The sequence below is a fragment of the Octopus bimaculoides genome, chromosome 3 (genome assembly GCF_001194135.2).
Source record: "Octopus bimaculoides isolate UCB-OBI-ISO-001 chromosome 3, ASM119413v2, whole genome shotgun sequence".
In the NCBI taxonomy this organism is placed as follows: Eukaryota; Metazoa; Mollusca; class Cephalopoda; order Octopoda; family Octopodidae; genus Octopus; species Octopus bimaculoides.
Window position 1 is genome coordinate 29,895,341 of NC_068983.1, and position 9,461 is coordinate 29,904,801.

A 9,461-nucleotide genomic window follows, 5' to 3' on the forward strand; every position below is an offset into this window, starting at 1 on the left:
GCAGTGATGAAAGATGAATAGGTGAAGGAGACTGTAGAATGCTTGGAATGGAATGATCTAGATCAAGGGTTTTCAAACTTTTTGCCTTGCGGACCCCTTTATATTTCAGGCTTTACCTTAGGGACCCCCTTATAAACACTTATGAAATTTATACATAAATATTTGCTTAAAATAACATATTTTTACATTTATTTATTTAACAGTATTTAACAAATAGGTTTATTGTCAATTAAAAGATTTTGATTAAAAAACATATATAAAATCAAATTGCCCATAAAAAGTATTTGCTGTCCACAGACACCGTCTTGTCCTTGCAGACCACAGTTTGAAAACCCCTGATCTAGATTGATCTGCAAATTCAGGGGAAAAAATAGCTCTTAAATTGAATTCGTTCAAAAGAATAAAGGGTTTTGTTTTTTATAATCTCTTGAAGAGGATGACCCTAGGGCCCCCAAGACAGTTATAGAAAAGGAGAAAATTATCCTCAAACCAAAACCCAGCCCAAATGCTTGCAGCTGTGGATTCCACTAGAGCAGTGATTCTACAATAGTTGCTTATACTTCTACAACATGCAAAATATTTTTTTCATTTTTTATGCAATTCCTTATATTCTTTTACTCTTTTCAGTCATTTGACTGTGGCCATGCTGGAGCACCGCCTTTAGTCGAGCAAATCGACCCCAGGACTTATTCTTTGTAAGCCTAGTTCTTATTCTATTGGTTGCTTTTGCTGAACCGCTAAGTTACGGGGATGTAAACACACCAGCAGCGGTTGTCAAGCGATGTTGGGGGACAAACACAGACACACAAACATATACACACACACATATATATATATGTATATACATATATACGACGGGCTTCTTTCAGTTTCCGTCTACCAAATGCATTCAAGGCTTTGGTCGGCCCGAGGCTATAGTAGAAGACACTTGCCCAAGGTGCCACGCAATGGAACTGAAACTGGAACCATGTGGTTGGTAAGCAAGCTACTTACCACACAGCCACTCCTAATTATAAAAACATAATAGGATTTTTTTATATACATCAAATGGCTATGGAGGTCCTGTAGAGTAAAACAGGAATGAATCAAATTGGCAAAAACAAAAAAAATAGTTGAGAATCACTGCACTAAAGAAACTTAGATGATGGTGTTAAACCAGTTGACAGTTGAAGTCTGCCACTCAAGAACAGGATCAGTTCTTCTGACAGTGTTCTACACAATTTCTATCCACTAAATCTCACAAATATTTGGTCGAATCAGTCTTAAAAGCTAAACGTTTGCTTAGTCGATGCTTAATTGAAACTAGAATTTACAGAAGAAAAAGTGATATGGTGACAGTCGTCTCATTTGTGTTAAGCTATTTCGAAAAGCTCATTCTCGTGTGAAAACTGAATACAAGAACAGAAATATGTTATAATGAGGTTCCTTTCTTTTTTTTTTTTTTCCTTTACTGTTTTACTTTTTTTCCATGCTAGTATGGTTGGAGAAGAGTCTTTTAAGGACTAATCCTTTCTGCTAAAAGGTGATAAAATGAAAACAGATCTCGCACAAATTAAAGGTGCAAGCAGAGTTATGTCCCTTGTTCAGAGTCGCAAACTGGCGATTAGGTTTCAAATTTATGACCCAGCAGCTTTTCAACTCGTAGCCATTGAGCTTTGTATATTTTAGTTAGAAAAGTTCATAAGTCCAATAACAGCATTAGAATTTTCATTTTGACACCTTTGAGATGATGTTATCTCATTGGATTCGATAAATAGCTATAATATAGACCCAGACAAGACTGGTTAAAAAAAACTTGCTTTGCAACCACATGGCACCAAGTTCAGTTCCACTGTACAACACTTTGGATAAATGTCTTCTATAGCTTTGGACTTGTGAGTAAATTTGATAAACGGAAACTATGAAGAAGCCTGTTATAATTACACATGTGTGTCTTTGTGTTGGTTTATGTCCCCCATAACTTAACAATTCAGCAAAAGTGACTGGTGGAATAGATACCAGACTTGAAAGAATAGGTATTGGTGGGGTTTATTTGATTGAAACTCTTCATGGTGGTGCCCCAGTATGGCCACAGTCCAATGACTAAAACTAATAAAAGACAATGGCTTGCAATATTTATTATTTAGCTCCTGGACAAGAAACATATCTCTACTTTCCTCACTTCACCTGGCTGACAATAGATTCTATTTTTACCTCACAACTGAAGTCTGAAATGGCACCCAGCCATATCAATAATTGCTTGAACAATTTGTGTATTCTTCAGAGTTATTCCACCCACCATATTGGCATGAAAACATGCGAGGCAAGAGCTAAAAGCATCTCATTAAAATAATTGATGGTAGACGTTTAAATTATGTGAAGTTCTCAAAGACTCTTTTTGCTGAATTACTAAGTTAAAGGGTTTTGTTTTTTTTTTAATCTCTTGAAGAGGAATAGTACTGATGACCCTTTTAAGGGGAATAATACTGAAACCCAGCAAATCCGGTCAAACCACCTGACTGATATCAGCATGGGACATAGATGTTAAATGATGATGGTGTGTGTATATGTATATTATTATTATTATTATTATCATCATTCTCCTATGGGTTGGACAGTTTTACCAGAGCTGTCGAGAATAAGAGCTGCACCAGGTTTCGGTCTGATTTGGCTTAGTTTCTATGGCTGGATGCCCTTCCTAATGCCAGATGCTTTTTACATGGCACCTACATAGGGATCTTGCAGACCATTTCTCTTCAGCAGTGGGAGCATCGTTAACACACTTCTATGGAGAACGGAAGTGTTAATACCACTCCTCTTGCTGAAGAGGAGATACATATATATTGGGTTATCCCATTGATAATGCGGTTTTCTTTATACTTCCTTTATTTTTCAAAATTGAGATAAAGTTCTTTTTTATTCTAAAATATAGTCTCCTTCATTTTCTACAATGCTCTTCCATCTATCTGGTAGACTTACAAGGCCCCACTTCCAAAATTCACTTGTCCATGATTAAAAAATACTCTTCCAGTACTGTTCTGACCTCGTCTACAGAATTCATTTTTTCCATCCAAATATTTTGAAGACTGCGGAATAAATGATAATCAGATGGGGAAATGTTCGGTAAATATGGTGGACAGAGCATCGTTTCTCATTCAAACTGCTCCAGCCTTTGGAATATCATCCTCGCTGAATGTGGCCAAGCATTATCCTGATGGAAGAACACCTTTTGTCTTGAAACCAAACATAGTAATTTTTCTTCTGGTGTTGACTTAAGCCACTCAAGCTGCTTGTAGTAGATTGCCTTTGTTATCATTTGATTTGGGTCTAAAAGATCAAAGTGGACTAAGCCTTTCATATCCCACCAAACAGATAACAACACCTTACATGGGTGAAGACCTTATTTAGCCTGGGATGCTGATGTTTTTCATTTCTCTATCTACTGTTTTCAGTGCTTTACATTTTTATAGAAAACCTGTTTCTCATCACAAGTCATTATTCAATCCCAAAAAATGTTCATTCATGAGACGTGACAGCAAAGAAGAGCACACATTCACTCTCTGCACACAATTAGACTTGGAAAGTTTGTGAGGAACCCATTAATCCAATTTGCTGACTTTTCCGATGGCACGCAGTTGTCGCTGAATGGTTGAATGACTAAATCCAAGCTTCTCTGCTAGAGTTTGCAGGATGTCCTCATCGAGTTCTACGGATCTTCCAAGATGAGGCTTGTCTTTTAGGCTGTAGTTTCCCACTCAGAATATCTGGAACCACTGTTGACACTGGTTTACACTTATTGTCTAATCCCCATATACTGCATTAATATTCCTTGCACTTTCCATTGCGTTGTTGACTCTATTGAACTCAAAGCAAAATATGCTCCTTTGTCACTTCCATTATAGCTTTGGAAAAATAACTGTTAAAATCGAACTGTACTCTTCAAAACTTGCACTAGGAATAAATACAAGGTAAAATTACTACCTGCTTTTATAGTAAGTGGATGCAGGTAGTTTATCCCGTCCCTCTCTGTCTTTTAGTTCATGCAATTGAAAAAACTGCATTATTTATGGGCTGATTCAAAATATATATATATATGGTAGGCTTCCACACTCTGTCTCCTCTATCAAAATACTCTCACAAAGCATTAGTCAGTTCAAGGTTATTGGTCTGAGGTGCTGCACAGTGGGATTGAACCCAAAACTACATGGCTGCAAAACAGCCATATACTCTTTTACTTGTTTCAGTCATTTGACTGTGGCCATGCTGGAGCACCACCTTTATAGTCGAGCAAATCAACCCCAGAACTTATTCTTTGTAAGCCTAGTACTTATTCTATCGGTCTCTTTTGCTGAACCGCTAAGTTACAGGGACACAAACACACCAGCATTAGTTGTCAAGCGATACTGTGGGGGACAAACATATACACACACATACATATATATATATATACGATGGGCTTCTTCCATTTTCCGTCTACCAAATCCACTCACAAGGCTTTGGTTGGCCTGAGGCTATAGTAGAAGACACTTGCCCAAGGTGCCGCTCAGTGGGACTGAACCCGGGACCATGTGGTTGGTAAGCAAGCTACTTACTACACAGCCGCTCCTGCACCTATGCACCTTTGATTTTTCTTGAAATATTTTTTGAATAAAATCTTGGTTTATTTTATATTTGTGATTTCACATTACAAAAAGTGGTGGGCTGGCAGAATTGTTAACATTCAGAGCAAAATGCTAAGCAGCATTTCATCCATTCTGAGTTCAAATTCCACTGAGGTTGACTTTGCCTTCCATCTTTTCAGGGTCGATAAAATAAATACTAGCATTTTTTTAGCATTTTTCTCTGATCATTGATCAGAGAAAAATGCTAAATAAAATTTCAAGCCTGCTATTTTCCCTGCTAAATGCTATATTCAAAACTTTTCTGCTAAATGCTGAATAAAATGCTAGCTCTAGCATAAAATATGCTAAATTGGCAACCCTGCCGGGGCCATACCAGGTTCCATAGTCTATTTTGGCTTTGTTTCTTCAGCTGGATGCCCTTCCTAACATCAACCCCTCTACAGAGTATGCCAGATGTCTTTTACATGGTACCAGCACCTACACGAATGCTTTATGTGGCACTTTGGTTTTAGGATCTCAATTCTGTTGTGGGGTGAGTGGGTCTTCTTGAGTACATCAATATGTCATATATCTTAGTCCTCTGTCATCTTCGTAAGGTGCAGTGTTTTGAGATCAGCCTTCAATACTTCATCCACACACGTATCACATATCACAACTAATTCTGATTGACTAAATATCTTGAACTTCATGCATACCTGGACAAAGGAACCAGTTGTTCACTTAATCCCAAATCAGCTCAGAATAAGCAGACTTATGATCAAAGCCATTCCAGCAATGGCCATCCTGTTTGATATAATTTTTTTCTTTATATCTAAACTACATTATCCAGCATGTCCTTTTTTTTTCAAAACATAGTAAGGTATGACTTTAATGAGATTTGGCAGCTGTTTCTAACAAATCAACAGACCATGTAATGAGACTCTTGTAATTGCTTGCACACAAGAATAAACAGAGCATACTTCCTGTTGCACTTTATTGGAGTCGTAACAATTTATTGCTGAAAATGGGCATGATTAAAAAAAAAGTTCTCAAATTGTCAACACGTTTGAAGCTTTGTACTTAAGAATTACTGCAAGTGAATAGATAGCTAGATCAGGACGTTTTCAATTGAACTAATAACACTTAAGATGATTATCATACATGTATTTGCAATTTAAACCTAACAAACCAACAAGAGGGCTTCTACATGGTCACTTGACTTGCTAGAAATAGCAACCAAATTATCCTCAAATTATACCCAACTGCCTTAACAAAGAAAGAACATATAACATAAGGTAACCAAAAAAAGAGTGGATAGTCATAGAATGCCCTTGACCATAATAAATCTGCACACCCAAGGTTGATTTGGAAGTAAACAACAAACAAGCTTAAATATGACTCTGCTAGAGTCACTTATAAGCTTGCAAGTAGAAGCTAAATGTATAACATGTATGTATTAAAAGGCAGCATCCAACAGTTTCTCAAAGCCTTTGCAGTCATTTTTAACTAATGGTTGGATGAATTGCAGAAATCTCTATAATTCTTTATAGTCACTGTGTAACTATACAGAAACCGTCCGAGCGTGATCATTGCCAGAGCAGCTGTCTGGCTTCTGTGCTAGTGGCACGTAAATAGCACCATTTCAGTGTGCTCGCTACCAGCGTCGCCTTACTGGCACTTGTGCCAGTGGCATGTTTAGAAAATCATTCGAGCGAGGTCGTTGCCAGTGCCGCTGGACTGGCTCCTGTGCAGGTGGCCTGTAAAAAACACTATTTTGAGCGTGACTGTTGCCAGTACCCGCCTGACTGGCCCTCGTGCCGGTGGCACGTAAAAGCACCCACTACACTCTTGGAGTGGTTGGCGTTAGGAAGGGCATCCAGCTGTAGAAACTCTGCCAAATCAGATTGGAGCCTGGTGCAGCCATCTGGTTCATCAGTACTCAGTCAAATCATCCAACCCATGCTAGCATGGAAAGTGGACGTTAAATGATGATGATGTTTAGCTTTTACATACATACAAACAAACAAAGCATGAAGTCAGGAAGTATGAGAAGTATAGATAGATTTATTTTTCCATATGATTTCCAAATGCTTACAACTGTTTCATAACCTTCTTCATGCGTTATTAATTGCAGTGTACAAAAGTTATACACACACGTTTGCATCAATATGTAGGTTCAGCATTATGCAGTATAATTGTATATTCACAAATTAATGTAAATAAAGAAAGCTAACCCATTAGATCACCAGAATCTGCTGCCATGCTGTGGCACTACCTTGAAGGAATTTAGTTAGATGGATCAACTGCAGTACTTATTTTTTTCCTTTAAGCCTGGTACTCATTCTGTCAAAGTTACAGAAACATAAACAAACTAACACCAATTGTCAAAGAATGGTGATGGAGGAGGGGGAAAACATAATACAGAAACATAGACACATGGATATATATACACATGAACAGGTTTCTTTTGTCGAACTGGAGAATACCACCCATTCCAGTTTGAGTTACTGTCTTGCAGACCTTGACATATTTTCTATTATTTTGTTCTACACCAGTTGTATTAATTGTGGTTTTTGCAATCAGGGAGGACAGGGGTCTTAGTTTTCTCACTTTCATTTCTTCTTTTTGTCCCATCTTTTGCATCAAACTTCTTTGTGTTTTTCTTCTTGTTTGTTTTTTTTTTTTTTTTTTTTTTTTTTTTTTTTTTCTTATTTTCTTACTGTCCAGCATCCTTGTTTTTAAAATATATATAATGCGTAAACAGAGCCTGAAAGATTGCTAGGTGTATCTTATGTGGTGTATTTTATAAATATGCCTAGTTAAAGTATCATAAAAGCATGAAACTATTTGTGACTCTTTCAGTTGTGTATTAAATTGATACATACGACAGGCTTCTTTCAGTTTCCATTTACCAAATCAACTCAAAAGGCTTCAGCTGGCACAGGGCTATATTAGAAGACACCCAAAGTACCATGTAGTAGTACTGAATCAGGAATTATGGTTGAAAAGAAAACTTCTTACCACACAACCATGTCAGTGCCTATAAGTATGTACATATCACTTCATTCGCAGCCACACATGCTACTTCATCCTGATATACAGTCTCAGAACTGAATGATAAACTGCCTTTCTACATCTCTGCTAGCCATGTAAACTCATCTAATCTTTGGCTTCTACTGCCAAGCCCAACATTTATCACTAACAGTCTTATCTAAAATACTATTTCATAGTTGTGTTCTGTTCTGTCATCGTTAAGCTTTTTTGTTGTAAACAAACTAAATACTTCTAGTAACTCATAATATCTCAGTTATCACTTAGTTTTGTAATTGCATATTTTCCCTGGCTGTCAGTGAAGTAGTATACTTTAATATAGCATAATGGCAATAGCAAAGCTTAAACGCTTTACTCTTTGGTCAATGGCCTAGTAGCCATAATTAAGTGGTTGGTTTCAGGAACTGTATGTCTAGATGTTGAAATGCTTGCTTCCTGACTTCATTTTTTGACCTAGCCAACCTATGATACTTGATGAAAGACAAGACTCAAAATGTTAGATTTTTACACTTTTTGCACAAATGGAGCTTGCCAAATTTTTTCTGTGAACCCTGGTAAGTTTTAATGCTTTTAATGTAGAAAGCTTTTAAAAGCTAACAATAAATAATTAATGTAGTGAGACAGGTGGACAGATAATCGAGATCGTGTTAACATATTTAATATAGAAAGTTTTAAAAAGCTAACTAATGATAATTATGTGATGTGAGAAAAACCAATATTTGTCTATAGTTAACGTATTTAGGATTGTAAGGTGATGAGTTAGCAGAATTCTTAGCATGCCAGGAAAAGTGCTGAGCAGCATTTTGTCCATCTTTATGTTCTGAGTTCAAATTAAACCAAGGTCAACTTAGCTTTTCATCCTTTTGAGATCAATAAAAATAAGTACTAGTTGAACAATGGGGGTCAATTTACTTGACTCAGCCTCTCCCCAAAACCTGCTGGCCTTGTGCCAAAACTTGAAACCAATATAGTCAGGACTGTACTATTCAATGTGCCCATCTCTTTTTAAGATAGTAAGGTGTGATTTTAGGGAGATTTGGCAGTTGTTCATAGCAGGTCAAGTAGCTATGCTCCCTTGTTGGCTTGATCAAATATTTGTCTCTTTCCTTTGTTGAATTCTAAGTTTTTGACTTTCATACCATCAGATATTTGCATTGATCTAGTATTCAATAAAGCAAAAACTTTCTTGATTTGCATCCTTTATGAATAAAAAGCAACAACAAAAAAATCAAATATTCTTTGATTTTTTTATAGTACTTTTAACTTTTTTATCAGCCTTCATCTTAAAATAGTACTTTTTCTTTGACTATAAATCATTACTTTTATTAAATTTGCATCTAGATCCTGTACAAATTCAAATGTTACTGAATTACAGGAAACAATTGTTAACTCTTGAAAAATATGTAAGCTGATGGTCACAAGCAGATTGCTTAGTGGTGTTATTCTTATGAATTAATTATTTCACGCTTTTTGTAGCTAGTTGTTCTTAAGAACAACAAAACCCCAACTTGGCTTTGATTAAGTAGACTCATCAAAAGCATCATCATCATCATCATCGTTTAACGTCCACTTTCCATGCTAGCATGGATTGGACGATTTGACTGAGGACTGGTGAACCAGATGGCTACACCAGGCTCCAATCTGATTTGGCAGAGTTTCTACAGCTGGATGCCCTTCCTAATGCCAACCATTCAGAGACTGTAGTGGGTGCTTTTACGTGCCACCGGCACAAAGGCTAGTCAGGCGGTACTGGCAACGGCCACGCTCAAAATGGTGTATTTTATGTGCCACCCACACAAGAGCCAGTCCAGGGGCACTGGCAACGATCTC

The 9,461-nt window shown here is 37.0% G+C and overlaps 1 long non-coding RNA gene across 1 annotated transcript in view; it reads right to left on the reverse strand.

The window, feature by feature from the left end:
• Positions 1 to 9,461, reverse strand: part of LOC128247273 (uncharacterized) — a 76,949-nt gene that overhangs the window by 8,604 nt on the left and 58,884 nt on the right. The window lies entirely within an intron of this gene.